The sequence below is a fragment of the Phascolarctos cinereus genome, unplaced genomic scaffold (assembly GCF_003287225.1).
Source record: "Phascolarctos cinereus isolate Bilbo 61053 unplaced genomic scaffold, phaCin_HiC Scaffold_4;HRSCAF=312, whole genome shotgun sequence".
NCBI lineage: Eukaryota > Metazoa > Chordata > Mammalia > Diprotodontia > Phascolarctidae > Phascolarctos > Phascolarctos cinereus.
The window spans coordinates 75883151-75900354 of NW_027555847.1; positions in this window are offsets into that span (position 1 = coordinate 75883151).

Here is a 17204-nt window from a genome sequence, read left to right on the forward strand (position 1 = left end):
TAAAAAATAGCCTAACCCAAATGGCAAAAAAGGTCCAAAAAGACCATGAGGAGAAGAATGCCTTCAAAAGCATTGGCCAAATGGAAAAGGAAATCCAAAAGCTCACTGAAGATAATACTTCCTTAAAAATTAGAATGGAGCAAATGGAAGCTAGTGACTTTATGTAAAATGAAGACATTGTAAAACAAATCCAAAAGAATGAAAAAATAGAAAACAATGTGAAATATCTCATTGGAAAAAAACAACTGACTTAGAAAATAGATCCAGGAGAGATCATTTAAAAAGTTTTTGGACTATCTGAAAGCCATAATGAAAAAAGAGCCTAGACATCATCTTTCAAGAAATCATCAAGAAAAACTGCCCTGATAATCTAGAACCAGAGGGAAAAATAGAAATGGAAAGAATCCACCAATCACATCCTGAAAGAGATCCCCAAAGGAAAATTCCTAGGCATATTGTTGCCAAATTCCAGAGTTCCCAGTTCAGGGAGAATATATTGCAAGCATCCAGAAAGAAATAATTCAAGTATTGTGGAAACACAATCAGGACAACACAAGATTTAGCAGTTTCTGCCTTAAGAGACCAGAGGGCTTGGAATATAATATTCAGGAGGGCAAAGATGATAGGATTACAACCAAGAATCACCTACTCAGCAAAACTGAGTATAATCCTTCAGGGGAAAAATGGATGCGAAATAGAGAACTTTCAAGCATTCTTGATGAAAAGACCAGAGCTGAATAGAAAATTTGACTTTGAGATACAAGACTCAAGAGAAGCATGAGGAGGTAAACAGGAAAGAGAAATCATAAGGGACTTATTAAGGTTGAACTGTGTACATTCCTACATGGAAAGATGATATTTGTAACTCATGAGACCTTCGTCAGTATTAGGGTAGTTGGAGGGGATGAATTATATGTATGTATGCATGTATGCATGTATGTATATATGTATGTGTATTTATATATAAATACATAGGTACATAGATAAATACATAGATACATAGATAGAGGGCACAGGGTGAGTTGAAGATGTAGGGGTGGTATCTGGAGAATAACATTAAGGTTTGAGAAAGGATTATACTGGGAGAAGGAGAAAGGGAAAGGTAGAATGGGGTAAACTATCTCATATAAAACAGACAAGAAAAAGCTTTTACAGTGGAGGGGAAATGGGGGAAGGTGAGAGGGAATGAGTGAATCTCATTCTCATCAGATTTGGCTTAAGGAGGGAATACCATACACAATCAATTGGGTAGGGAAATCCATCTTACCCTACAGAAAAATAAGGGAGGAAGGGGACAAGAGAGCAGGGGGTGGATAGAGGGGAAGGCAGATTGGGGGAAGAGGTAATCAGAAGCAAACACTTCTGAGGAGGGACAAGGTCAAAAGAGAGAATAGAATAAATGGGGGTGGGGCGGGATAAGATGAAGGGAAATATAGTTAGTTTTTCACAACATGACTACCATGGAAGTGTTCAGCATAACTGCACATGTACAACCTGCATCCAGTTGCTTGAGTTCTCAGTGAGGGTGATGGGGAAGGAAGGAGGGAGAAAATTTGGAACCCAACGTTTTAAAAACAAATATTAAAAATTGTTTTCACATGCAACTGGGAAATAAGATATCCAATCAATGGGGGATAGAAATCTATCTTGCCCTATAGGAAAATAGAAGGGGAAGGGGATAAAAGAAGTGGGGAGGAGATAGAAGGGATGGCAGATTAGGAGAAGGGCTATTTAGAATGCACAACATCTTGGGGTGGGGGGAGGGATGAGATTGGGAGAAAATTTGGAACTCAAATTCTTGTGGAAGTCAACGTTGAAAACTAAAAATTAATTAATTAATTAAAAAATAAATAAAAAGAGAAAGAAATCATCAAGTGGTGGTCTACCCTTTGAAGAGGAACTTCTTCAAAAATGTTTCAGCTGGTCCTTAAACAACAAAAATGGGCCTGTACTTGAAGCTTTTCCAGTTTGGTAGGACCTGCCAAAGATTGTATTCTATGGAACCCAGCATAACCTCCATGACATGATGAGGCAATGGAATATGACCATTTAGTGGAGGAACCTTGCCATGTCTGAAATTCTTCTATTTGGTGTCACTTCCTTCCTGAACATTGTCTGACATTGTCTCAAGAAGGCCACTTTTAAAACGTGAATACAAGTTCCTTTTGCATTTAAAAAAATGTATTGCTCAGGCTATAGGAATCATAGTAATAGCTTATAAATGGCATCTAAAAGTATATCTAGTATAATTTATGACTACCATAATGCACAATTGTATAAAATATATTCTAATATCAGGCTCTGTGAGAAATGAAAAGTGGCCATCATAGACGGGATGGTAAATCGTGTCTTGTAGAGATCAGACTGGAAGAACATACTAATTGTAAGAAGAATATATACTTTGGATTTAAGGACTTTTTAAAAAAAGACTTAAAATTTAAAAATAAAAATTTTTAATAAACAAAATTAACTTTATTTCCCTTTCTACTACCATTGACAAATACAAAACCTTAAAGCAAATATGCATAGTCAGATAAAACAAATTAATTGACCATATCCAAAAATGTATGTCTCTTTCTGTATCCTGAATCCATCACCTCTCTTTCAGGAGATAATTATTGGTCCATTAGAATCATAGCTGATCATTGCATGTACCGGGGTTTTCAGGGTTTTCCCAGATGTTTGTTATTGTATAAATTCTCTTAGGAATTCTCCTACTTTTGCTCAACTGAATCTCTGGTAGTTCACATAAGTCTTCTTAAGTTTCATTGGAATTGTCCCTTTCATCATTTCTTATGACACAATAGTATTCCACTATATTCATATAGGATTATTTGTTCAACCATTCTCCCCCCCAAAAAAAAAAAGAATTAAAAGGGGTTTAGAATGGTCTCAGAGGAGATGGGACTTAAAAGAATCCAGAGAGGCGAGTAGACAGAGAATGAAGAAGGAGACCAATCCAGGTATTGGGGAGAACTAGAGAAAATACTGAAAGCTGAAAGACACACTGACTTGTTTATGGAAAAGCAAACAGGCCACTATGGCTGGATTGAAGAGTGCATGGGAAGGAGTAAGCCATCAGAAAATTAGAAAGGTAGGAGGTGGCAAGGTTATGGAGGGCTTTGAATGACAAACAGGAATTTTTATTTTATAGGGGGCCACTGGAGTTGATTGAATTAGAGATGTGTGTGTGTGTGTGTGTGTGTGTGTGTGTGTGTGTGTGTGTGTGAGATGTTCAGACATGTGCTTTAGGAAAATCACTTCGGTGGCTGAATGGAAAACAAATTAGAGAGATATGAGGCAGCTAGGCCCTTATAAAGAATTAACAATTCTTTATTCTCTACATTCTCACAAAAGGAACACTTGAATTAGTAACTTGTCATGTTCTCTTTCCTTTAACTTTGTTCCATTTTCTTAACAATGGCAATATTGCCCATGTTATACTCAAAGTTGTAACTAAGCTGAATAAAGCAGAGATTTGTCTCATCTGTGAGCATCTAGAGTATTTCATTTTCTCCCCTCAGTCATCTGGAAACCACTTTCTCTGAAGATGATTAAAGATTTGGTTAGTGAACTTCTAGAAAAGGAAGCAATAAACGCAAAGAGTCAGCATGCCTTCAGCAAGGATGAGTTATCCCAGAATACCCTCATTCACTTTTTGTCAGGATTATTAAACTGATGCATAAGGTAAATGCCATAGGTGTAGTTTGCCCAGCTTTTAACAAAGTGTTTGATCAAGTTTCTCATATTCTACTCATGGACAAGATGTAAAGATAAGAATCAGATCAATGTTAACTTGGAAAGAGATCTGTAGATATTTTTATCAGTGACTTGAATAAAAGCATAGACTGCATGCTTAAGAAATTTGTCAAAGACACAAAGCCTAGAGAGTTAACTAATACAATAAATAACAGCCAAGATGAAAAAAAAAAGATCCTGGCAGGCTAGACCAATAGACATTAATAAAGAAAATGAAATTTAGTAATTTTAAGTGAAAATGAAAACTATCTCCTCTGTCCAAGGGCTTAAACTTTACTAGGGATGGGAGGGAGGGGGTTAAATATTTAAACAGCTAAGCTTATAGATGATAATTTTTAGAGTAGAGAGTGAAGGGTAATCACCCTTAATTTTACAAATTATAAAACTGAGTTTAGAGAGGGCTGTGCCATGACCATCTCCATCCTCCAATCTGTATATCCTGTCTTCCAAGTGTCTTGACTTCTCTATTATGCCAAGCTGTCTTTCTGATCTCTTTGTGGGAGATCTATGTCTGGTTCACTTTTGCTGTATTCTGAAAGTTCAGCACCTTGCTTGGCACATAGAGGATGCTTGAAAATCCTTGTTGAATGGTCACTTACTACACAAAATAAAATGAAATGCTTTATACAATTTATTATTTATAGAATGAGATGCTAGTGTAAAGCACATTATAGATGAATTAATGATTAACCATGTTAGAACAAACTTTGTTACACAGAGACACATTTTCTATATGGATAGTTGTTAACTGTTTCGTTCAATTAATTCTGTAATACTAACAAGGAGATGAAGAGACATGTTAGTGAGTGTGTGTGTGTGTGTGTGTGTGTGTGTGTATGAGAGAGAGAGAAAGAATGATTGAGAGAGATGATGGAGGGAAGGTGGGAGTGGGAGAGGGAAAGGGATAGAGAAAAGAAGGAAGGAGAATGAACATTACCACATTTCTTTCCCTAATGTAAGTATTCTCATTCTCAAACAGTAACAAATGGTATTGATACTATGAATCTTGTCATTTTTAGCAATCAACTATGGTTTAGCTCTTAAATGTCTGTTAAATGTAGGAGACAGCCTTATGAGTAAAAGGTTCTAATTCAAAGTCCACTGTTATTGCCTCAAACAAAAGGATGAAGAAAAATATCACGAGTTCTCCCAGACTTATTCATGACAAATTGATAAAGCATCTCATTGGAATGAAAATAATGGAAGTATAGATTATCACTCAAAGAGACCTTAGACACCATCTACTCCAACTCTCTCATTCTACAGATGAGCAAACTGAGGCCTCATGAAGTTGAGTTACTTGGGCAACATCATACAAGTAGTAACAGAGCCAGGATTTCAGATCTAGTTACTCCATATTCATGGTTCTTTCTATTACACCACACTGCCTGCCTTGTATAACATCAGTTACCTGATAATATAACAGATAAGCCCAAAGTCTTAGTTTTCCTAAGCTGAAAATTGTTTTGTATGACTATATATTGAGTCTAGTTGTATGTAATGCATATACACCAAATTTTTATATTGAATTTTAATAAGGATTGCTGTCTATAGGCAGATGTTTTTGGATAGTATTATTGGTGGTAGCAATATAGGTTGGATCAGAGAGCCAGATAAAAATATCAGTCAATGCAAGTGTTGACTAGTAAGTCTAGCAAGCATTCATATGGACAGGGATAGGGGGAGTAGTTGGCAAAGGAAGAAATAGTCAGTCAGCCTTCTAAGAAATCCAATTAAGGACCCAGGACAGCCATGTCCAGGGGAAAACCATTAGAAGAGTGTGTGTGTGTGTGTGTGTGTGTGTGTGTGTGTGTGTGTGTGTAGAAAGAGACAGAGAGAGAGAGAGGATGGAGACTCTCCATCTCTCTCTCTCCCCAAGTACATACCCACTATCATGTCATATGTGTGTGTTACCCCCAAGACACTGGGACTTCAGTTCTAGTTCATATAATTAGCACAATTAGTGCAACTCCTATCATTTCTGACTGTTGTTACTAAATACACATATGTATAAAATCAGATGATGTTTTATAATATTAAAAGTTTTTTATTGTTAAGAAGAAAAGTTTCTTTCTGACTTTAACTGCTATATGCCTTTTCATCCTCATTCTGATAATTAACTTTATTGCCTGAAATCTCTAAACCATTTGGTCCACGTTTTCAAGTCTACATCATACAGCATAATATTATTTATGTAGAGTCTGATGTGGTAAAGAGGTTATGTATCATCTATGGTTGAAACAGCATCTACCAAAACAAACCATGTTGTTAATTGTGCATCCAATTACTTACTATCGAGTCCATCTATTTCCGGCAATACCTCTGACACCTTGACATGTAAAGGGATGGCATGCTGTCAGGATAAAAAGCTCAAAGGGGAAAGATCTTTTTGTGTTTCTAATTCTAACACACATCAAAATTCCAAAGAAGTTCCTGAAAGTTCCACAGGGAAAGGCTCTATATCAAACATTATAATTAGAAAGCAGACAGTTTGAATGACACTGGGATATGAAGTTTCTCATCTATATCATGCATTTCATTCAATTCCTTTAAAACAGAGATACAGGGAAGCAGTGAAGGATGCTAGTCAAGTTACCTAGCTCTTTCAGAAACTAGTTGACTGATATTGGGCAAGTCACTTCACCTATGGACTTCTGTTTCTTTTTCCAGAATCAGAGGCAGTTTTTGTTAGTGAGTAAAGTGCTAGATTTAGTATGAGGAAGAATGACCTTGAAATGATACCTCTGACATCTATTGCCTTTGTGACCATGAGGCAAGTAACTGAACCCCTCTGAGACCCACCTTCCTCATTTGTAAAATGAGGCATAATTCCATTGTTAACTTGTGGAAACTGATTTGCATTTCTTCATGTGCAATTAGCTTACACGCCCTATTATGTGACATATTTGTAAGTGCTGATGAAACTAAATAGGAAGGACACACACACACACAGACACACACATACACACACACACAGAGTGACAAAGAGACAGAGACAAGCAGGAAGGCACCAAGACTGAGAGGCAAACCAAGATAGAGACAGACATACCCACAATAAGCAGCCCTTATTGCTTCAAAACAAAGAAACACCAAAAGAAAAGAAACAAAAACAAACTAATTATCCTTATTATAATTACATGACTAACTGAAAGATAAAGTTGGTTTTTGTTTGAATTTATTTCTTGGTTTTGTCAAATTCATATTCACTAGCCTCTCCCCAAATCTCTTTACATGTTTTTTGAGTAGTATATTTTAACAATTATAACCAGTCTCTTTGTCAGTGAACATTTAAGAAAAAAATAATTCCCCCCAGAGGTGGAATCAAGATGGTGGAAAAAAGGTAGGGACTCATCTGAGCTCTCCTAAATTCCTCTCTAAGTAACATTAAAATTATGCTTCAAAATGGATTGTGTATTGGCAGACTCCACAAAAGGATGGGGATAAAACAAATTTTCAGGCCACGCAATAAAAAAGGTCAACAGGAAACATCGGTCACTTTGGGGTAAGAGTAGAACACAGTCCAATACAGGTAGTACCATAGCAGACCAGCAGCAGGTCAGCAGCAGGCTACTAGCAGGCCAGCGGCAGGGGTTGGGGTAAATTGATTCTAAAGCATGGTCTTTTGGAACTCTCAGCCCACAGATGGTAATGGAATCAGACAACTGGTCAGTAAAGGGGTTCCTTTGCTGGCACTGAGTGCAAGACTCTGTTGCATTGGCCACACATGGATCTGGGTCAGAGTCCTAGGTTGCAGTCCAAGGATGAGGAGGAGCACTAGCACACTTGAACTTGTGCTTGCAGGGGAGTGAGAACCCTGGTCACAATTCCAGAGTGGAAAAGAGTGCTTGTGGTCACTCACAGACTAGTGTACAGGGCAGGAAAATAATGAAAATACCTCTTCTTAGATTATACCACTTTGAAAGAACTGAAAACTTACAGAATCTCAGAACTAGCAGAGCCCAACTTTAACATAACATTAAAAATCCAGAAATAGGCTGGAAAAATGAACAATTAAAATGGTGTTAATATGGTGACAGGGAAGATCAAAATATGAATTCAGAAAAAGACAACAAAGTCAAAACTGCTATATCCAAATCCCCCCCCAAAATATAAATAGGTCTCAGACTCAAAAAGAATTCATGAAAGAGCTCAAAAAAGATTTTGAAAATCAGAAAGTTAGAGTGAAAATTGGGGAATGAAATGAGAGTGATGAAAGACAATCATGAAAAAGTTATCAACAGCTTAGTAAAGCAGGCATTGAAAATACTGAAGGGAATAATGCCTTATAAGCAGAACAGGCTAAGTGGTAAAAGGCACAAAAATCCATTTGAGATAACTTTTTTAAAAGTAGAATTGGCCAAATGGAAAAGGAAGTACAAAAGTTCACTGAAGAAAATAATTCCTTAAAAATTAAGACTGTGAAAATGGAATCTCATGGCTCCATGAGACATCAAGAAACAATAAAAGAAAGACAGAAGAATGAAAAAAAAGAAAATGTAAAATATCTCATTAAAAAACAAAACCAGGAAAATAGATGGGGGGGGGAATTTAAGAATTATTGGACTACCTGAAAACCATGATAATGAAAAGAGAATGGACAGCAATAAATTATCAAGGAAAACTTCTCTCATATACTAGAACCAAAGGGTAAAATAGAAATTGCAAGGATCCATTGATCACTTCCTGAAAAAGGTCCTCAAATGAAAACTTCTAGGAATAATATGCCAAATTCCAAAGCTCCAAGGTCAAGGAGAAAATATTGTAAGCAGCCATAAAGAAACAACTCAAATGTCATGGAGCCACAGTCAGTATAACACAAGATTTATCAGCTTCTCCATTAAAGAATCAAAGGGCTTAGAATATGGCATTCTGAAAGACAAAGGGATATTCAATTGGACACAGAAATCTGTCTTACTCCACAGGAAAAAACAAGGGGAAAGGGATAAGAGAAAGGGGGGGGTGCTGATAAAATGGAGGGAGGGTTGAAGAAAGTGGTAGTCAGAAGCTCAGTGCTATTAAGGAGCGGGGGAAGAGAGAGAGAGAGAGAGAGAGAGAGAGAGAGGAACAGGGGAAACAGGATGGAGGGAAATGCACAGTAATCACAACAGTGAAAAAAAATTACAGCAAGTTTCTTTGATAAAGGCATCATTTCTCAAATATATACAAAATTTCAAATGTATAAGAACAATATAAGTATAAGTGTAAGTATAAGAATACAAGTGATTGCCGAAATGATAAATGGTCAAAGGTTATGAATAGGCAGTGTTCAGACAAAGTAATCAAAGCTATCTACATTCATATGAAAAATATGTTCTAAATTACTATTGATCAGAAACCTACAAATGAAAACAACTCTGAGGCATCACCCCATACCTATCAGATTAGCTAACATGACAGAAAAGGAAAATGATGTATGTTGGAGGGATGTGGGAAAATTGAGACACTAATGCATTGTTGCTTGAGCTGTGAACTGATTCAACCATTCTGGATAGCAGTTTGGTACTATATCCATATGGTTGTAAAACCATGCACACCTGTTGACCAAGCAATACCACTACTAGGTCTGTATGTCAAAGAGATAAAAAACAAAAAAGGACCTATGTATACAAAATATTTGTAGCAGTTCTTTTTTGTGGTGGCAAAGCACTGGAAATTGAGGGGATGCCCATCAATTGGGGATCGGATGAACAAGTTGTCTTATATGATTATGATAAAATACTATTATACTATAAGACATGACAGGCAGGATGCTCTGAGTAAAACCTGGAAAGACTTACATGAACTGATGCAAAGTGAAGTGAGTAGAGCAAGGAGAACATTGTACATAGTAATAACAATACTGTATGATGATCAACTAGTTGTGAATGACCTAGCTATTCTCAACAATACAGTGATCCAAGAAAATTCTGAAGGACTTAAGATGAAAAATGCTATCCAACTCCAGAGAAAGAATAGAACTCCAAGTGTAAATCAAAGCATATTTTTAAGCTTTCTTTATTTTTTGTCTGTATGGTTTTTTTTTTTGGTAACATGTCTAATATGTAAATATGCTTTGCATGGCTTCATATGTACAATCACGTTGCTTGCCTTCTCAAAGACAGGGTAAGGGAGGAAGGAAGGGAAAGAACTTGGAACTCAAAATTAAAAAAAAATGTTAAAAATTTGTATATGTAATTGGAAAAAAATAAAATATTAACTATAAAAAACCCTCCCCTTCAATCTAGCCTATAAAAAGCAAGAATATTTCTTTCTTCATTACATTCTCTTGAAAGCCTAAAATGCCCCTAATTACTTGAGAAGTCTTCATCTATTTACCTGTCTATCCATCTATCTAATATCAATAATAATTTGAACTGTCCCTGTGATTTCATTGGCATAGGGAACTTCCAATGAAAAATTTCCTTAACACTGGACCTGCAACTTAATAGTCTTTGCAAGGTGCAAGGTGCAAGGTGACAATGAGAGGTTGTGTGTTCCCCAAGGTCAAACAGCCTCTTAATATCAGAGGAAAGACTTGACTACAAGTGTTCCTAATTGTAAGGCAACCTTCTATCCACTACACCATTATCCTTCATCAATTTGAAACTGCTAAATATTTATAAAGGTTCCTTTTCAATTCCTTTCTACTACCTAGCCATTATGTGGTACTAGCCCATAGCCTGGTTAATTTTTCAGGACAAGGCAGGGCAGGAGAAATCCATTTGCCCAGCAGGTTATATTCATTAAGTCATATAAGCAATAACATTTGCTTATGTTCTTCCTTCTAAGCATTTCACAACAAATGACCCAAGCCACTTGTTCACCATCAAATTGCCATCCCACTCTGTTTTTGTGTGGCTGTCTATAAAAAAAAACTGACAAAGTTCTAGGCTTTTTTTTTAATGATTATATGTATATGCATATAATCAAGTTCCTTCATGTCATGGGAGGAAATGCTGGATTTCACAGCTTTACCAAGATAATAAAATTATATTTCATATTGTATCAAAAAAGACTTCTCTCACAGCCCCTGAGCAGATAAAATATTGGCATAAAAACTTATAATCAAAAGCAGTGATTTGTTATTTTAAAATCTATTTTCAACTTTATATCAAAAGCAAAAAAATAGCCCATGAAATCCAAAAATCTTTTTTTTTTCTTTTGAAGTAATAGAAGTTTGCAGCCAGCCTTGGAGGATGGTAAAGCTATCAAACAAACTTTGAGGCTCTAGCCTCTTGGTTTAAAGGAATTATCCTGAAATCCAAAAAAAAAAAATGACTAATACAACTCATGCATATGAAATAAGAATTTAAAAATCCACAATGAATAATGTCAAGGTATGGATTGTTTGTGATATCATTAAGAGCAGATACCAAAAAGTTCTCCTCAAGCCAAGTTACTCAAGTCATCATTATTCCCTGAAAATCCATGCCTAAATTTCCTTCTTCCCATTTGCACCCCCCAGAGAGCCTTTCCTCCTCTGTTTCACTTCAAAGTCTTCTCAGAAGGTGGAGTGAATAGAGTTCTTGGATTTGGAGTTGGGAAGAATAGAGTTCAAATCCTACCTCAGACACTCTGTGACTGACTCTAGGCAAGTTAGTCTCTTTCAGTCTCAGTTTCCTCATCTATAAAATCAGAATAATAAAAGTATCGGCTCTGAAGGATTGTGCGAATAATCAAATGAAACAACAGAGGTAAAGTGCTTCATGAACCATACAATTGTAAACTACTATTACTAACTAGAGGCATCTTGGTGCCACAATGGTTAGAGCACTGGACCTGGAGTCAGGGAAGGGAATAAACATTTATATAGCATCTACTTTGTACTACACAATGTTTTATTTTTTATTTCTTTTTTTCAATTATGTGTAAAAATATTTTTAACAGTTAAAAAAGTTGAAGTCCAAATTATCTCTTTTCCTTCCTTCCCTACTCTCCCTCTCCATCTCTCCCATGACCCACCTCTCTCTATATATGTTTGTGTACATATGTATGTGTACACATATGGATATATGGCTCTCTTTCTCTCTCTGTCTTCATACATACATACATATATATATACATATATACATGTACATAAAATATGCATATATATACATAGTCATGCAAAACATATTTCTGTGTTAGCCATGTCAGAAAAGAAAACATAAACCAAAAATTATTAAGAAAAATAAAGACTATTTAAAACAGTATGCTTTGATTTGCATTCAGATCTTTCTCTGGAGATAGCATTTTTCATCATAGATCCTTTGGAATTTTCTTGGGTCATTGAATTGCTGAGAATAGCTAAGCCATTTACAGCTGATCATCATACAATATTGCTGATACTGCGTACAATATTCTTCTAGTTCTGCACACTTCACTTTGAATCAGTTCACATAAGTTTCCCAGGTTTTTCTGAAACATTCTTGCTCATCATTTCTTATAACACAACAGTATTCTAACACAATCACATACCACAACTTGTTCAGCCAATGCCTCAATTTCCAACTATTTGCCACCACAAAGAGATGCCACAAATATTTTTATACATATTGGTCTTTTCCATTTGTCTTTTTTTCTCTGGGATATAAATATAGCAGAGATATTGCTGGGTCAAAGGTTTTATAGTCCTTTGGGCACAGTTTTAGATTGCTTTCCAGAATGGCTAGATCAGTTCATGACTCCACCAACAGTGCATTAGTGTCCCAATTTTCAACATTCGCTCCAACATTTGTCATTTTTTTCCCTTTTCTGTCATGTTTGCCAATGTGATAGATATGAGGTGGTACCTCTGAGTTATTTTAATTTTCATTTTTCTAATAAACAGTGATTTAGAGCATTTTTTCCTATGATTATAAACTGCTTTGATTTGAACTCAAGTCCTCCTGACTTCAGGGCTAGTGCTCTATCCACTGTGCCGCCTAGCTGCCCCTAGATATCACATGTTAATGATAGATAGAAGAATGCACAGAGTAAGGCAAGTAAAATAGTAACAGGCCTTGAGAGCTTAACATAAGAGTAAATCTAAGAAACAGGAACTGTTTAGCATGGATAAGTAGATGAATATATTATTTAGCTACCTCTCTAAACAGTACTTATGCAGTTGATTTTTGGAACTAACATGAATCTCTATTAAATCACATCTTACTAGAATCGATTCGTATTTATGGCCCATTGAAACCATTTTTGTTCAACATTCTCCTATTCAATATTTGAGTGCTCCTTTCCATTTTTTGCTTATCCTCTGTGCCTTAATCCAAAATATTAGCCAATCTATAGTTGTAAAAACAACATAGTATATGAGATTCAGTTGAAGGAACAGAAGATATTTAACATTACAATGAAAGAAAAGATAATTGACTTCAAATATGTAAAGAATTGTCACCTCAATTCATTATTAAACTTACTTTTTTGTTTGTCCTCAGAGGGAGGACTCAGAATAGTTATCAATAATAGAGAAGCACATTTGGAATGAAGTAACATCTTTCTGACAGATTTGTCTCAATGTGGAGCAGAAGTTATTGGATGACCCCTTACTGAAAGTAATCGATAAAAATGTAAATACACCTTTTTCTGGCATATTGCAAAGGAAATTCATATTTAGATATGCATTTGACTAAATTATATTGAAGGTTCTTAGGACTCTAAAATTGGGTGATGCTGTGATTTCCAAAATATTAAAATTGTGGATATCCCCAAAGTCAATAGATAGAAGAATGTTCACCATTTATGGAGAGATCCAAAAGTGAATACTGGCTGCCTCAGGTGATAACACTCCTCCTGCTCACAGCAGTCTTAACAAAAAAGTTAGGGATCACTTTTTTGGGGGAAAAGTTTACAGACAAGATTATTTATTATTTATCAACTATTTTTTGGGCTAAATGGCCACTGAGGTCCCTTCCAGATCTTAGATTTTGTGAGTCTATGTGTATATATGTAAGTGATTAGTGCAGGTACATAATTAATGTAACACATTAATTAGTTGTCATAGGTAAATGGAATGTTCTAAAATAAATACATGACATAGTCACATTAAATTAGACTTATTAGCATTATACATACCAGTAAAAGTATTTTGAAAATAGTTTTAAAATGGATTTCTCCGATGACATATTTCAAGGTTTAAACAAATGACATAGAGCAAGTAAAGAAAGTCCAGTAGGGAAAAATGATGTTCAACATAGATAGATGGGACTAATCTGCAGAGAAAGATTAAGAGAGTAAAGATGAATACCCTCTCTTAGATTTCATATATATTTTTCATTCAGTAGTTTTATAGGTGCCAAAATGTTCTACTAAAACTATTAATACTATGTTGATGAGCTCTTGTGAGAATAACCTGAAAAAAATGTTCATATCACTAGAAGAGATGAGCCTTTTTAACTAAAGTGACTAAGGAGCAGAAAATAGCACATTTGAGGACAGTTTAAGGTATTTTGGGTTGTTTTGCTTGGAGAAGAGAAGAGGTAAAAAGGGACAGGTAGGTGGTGCAATGGATAGAGCTCTGGCCTTAGAGTCAGGAGGCCCTGAGTTCAAATCTGGCTTCAGACACTTGATGCTTACTAGCTGTGTGACCCCAATTGCATCAACAACAAAAAAAAAAGAGGTAAAGAGAGGAGCTGAACAAACAAGTTAATAGTTGCCTTATAGTATATAGGGAGTTATGTCAAGAAAAGGATTCTGACTAGGTATTCTTAGCAACGAAGATGAGAGAAGAATAAATGTCTAGGGGCAGCTAAGTGGTACAGTGGATAGGGCCTGGACCCGGAGTCAGGAGGACCTGAATTCAAATCCGGCCTCAGACACATAACATTTACTGGGTGTGTGACTTTGGGCAAGTCACTTAACTCCAATTGCTCAAAAAAAATAATAAATGTCTGTAAATCTCCACAAGAATAGTTCAATTAAATATAAAATTTGTTTATTTTTCTTTTCACCATTACATCAACTAAACATTGACTTTTTCTCCTGAGAGAAGGTTTGAAGTCTTTGTCCCTAGCAATAAAAAATCAAAACAAACCAGAATTAAGCAGGTGTCTAACAAAGTATTTTAAAAGAACTTTTATTGGGAAGCAGATGGTTGGAGTGGTTGGCCCCTCAAAGACAGTGGTTCCAATTTTATGAAGGTGATATTTATTTACTTTGATTCAACTCAACAAAAAAGACAAAAACAAAACAAATATCTATGATGTGCAGGAATATGCTTCCAATATTTCTAGAGTTGGAAAATAATAGATAAAATACTCATTTTGTAGGCAGGATGAACTCATTTCATATTCCATCACTGTAGCATGGCAATGCCAAATGAGTTACCCTCTATGGGTCTTATACAAGTCCTTAAAACTTACTAAGGCAGAGATGCATTGTGATTTTTATTGAAATTTCTGACACTGAGTTCTTCAGATTGACATCAATAATTGTACATGTCCAGTAATATGAGGGATATTCTCAGGGTACAAAAATGGAATAAGAACGACACCGTAAGTTAATTACTTTTAGCTAGAGGATGAGACATGACAACAAATGCTGTAATACAAGTTATAATCTAATTATGTCAATATTTTTATGTATATGTGTTGACATTAATTTGAAAAGGATTAGGTAAAAGAATTGAGCAGTATTACATTTAGTGTGCAGAATGTTACTGATCAAAAGCCGGTTCCTATTGCCAAAGGAAATATCTACAATGATAAATACCACCTTCATACAATTGGAACCCTGGTCCTTATAAGATCAACTTATCCAGCTCCTTGCTTTATGTACTGGCTATGTGACTATGATTAATTCGCTTAACCTCTCAGTGATCCAAGCAACACTCAGCAAGTGTAAATTTCAGAACAATTCTGATCTGCAGCAGCAGAAGAAATTTCCTCATAAGGAGTTTCCTACACAGATAAAATCATAGGTCTAGATGAAAAATTATTTCATTATCTATGGTGGTTTTGAGTTTATTGTCATTTTCCTGCTTATTTCCCTGAACTATATTTATTCTTATTGTTGCTTGTCTGAGACCAGGATTTCTACCCCTGCACTGTTATGGCTGGTAGGGGCGGAGCCAAAGTTACACAGTAGAGGAAGCAGTGAAACTCTCCCAACATTTCCCTCTAAACAACTTTAATTTAATACCTCAAATTCTATTCTGGAGTGGAAAAGACAACTAACAAAAGGTCAGGTTGAGGCATTTTTCTACCCCAACATAACTTAAAAAGTCAGAAAGAGAGTTCTGTCACACTGAGGTGGAGCCTGGCCAAAGCCCACATGGTGGCAACACCAGCTGTGCGCTGCAGCAGCATAAGCTTCAGTAGATCTCAAACCAGAGGAAAGTGATAAAAAATAAACTATAGAGGACCCTTGTGCTAGCACTGGGTGCAAGAAAAGGCACTGTTTGGCAACTTTATTGCCTATACCTACTTTTGTATCACAGTTTCAGGGTATAGGAGATTGCTCTTCCAAAGGAGCAAAGGCCCCAAGGAACAGCATCACTTTTGGTTCCTATAGGAGCAGAGGTCCTGAGGAACAGTAATGCTGTTGGTTGCAAAGGAGTATGGGCCTTAAGGGGCAGTATGGCTTGCTGTCCAATGGAATAGGAATACTGTGGAGAAGCATTACTTCTGCTGAAAAGGGAGCAGGGGCCCTGAGAAATATCACTTGCTGTTCAAGGGAGCAAGAGCCATGAAGAGGAGATCTCTCTCAATTCAAGTTTGCAAGGGCCCTAAGGAGTAGTATAGCTTCTGGTTTCAAGGTAGAAATGACCAAATCTCTCTCCAGATCACATTATCTTGCAGGGACCCAAAACTTCAAACCCTCCAGAGCTGGCTCTGAAGACAGGAATGCAAAAAAGTCTGAAGCTAGAGACAATGGCCTTCTCCCCACCCCCAGAATAGAACCCAATTAACACAAACTTCAAAGTAAATAAAGAGTATATGTGTGTGGGGGGGGAAGATGGGAAAATAACAAAACTAGGAACCCAATTACAAAGGATTAGTATGGTGACAGGGAAGAGGAAGATACTCTCAAAAGAATACAACAAAGTAAAAGTAAATACAAGCAAAGCCACAAGGTAAAATGTGCATTCAACATAAATCCAAAACAAATTCCTGGAAGAGCTAAAAATTATTTAACAAATAAGATAGCAGTGGTAGAGAATAATTAAGTAAATTGAGTGATGCAAGAAAATTATGAAAAGACAATTGATATTTTTTTAAGAGAAGCACAAAAATACTAAAGAAAATAGCACCTTGAAAACAGAATTGGCCAAGTGGAAAGAGAGGCACAAAACTTCACTGAAGAAAATAACTCCTTAAAAGTCAGAATTGGCAAATGGAAAAAGAGGTTAAGAAAACTCACTGAAGAAAATGATTCCCTAAAAATTAGAATTGAGCAGATGGAAGCTAACGACACCATGAAACAACAAGAAAAATAAAACAAAGTAAAAAGAATGAAAAAAAAACAGAAGAAAATTTGAAATATCTCATTGGAAAAAC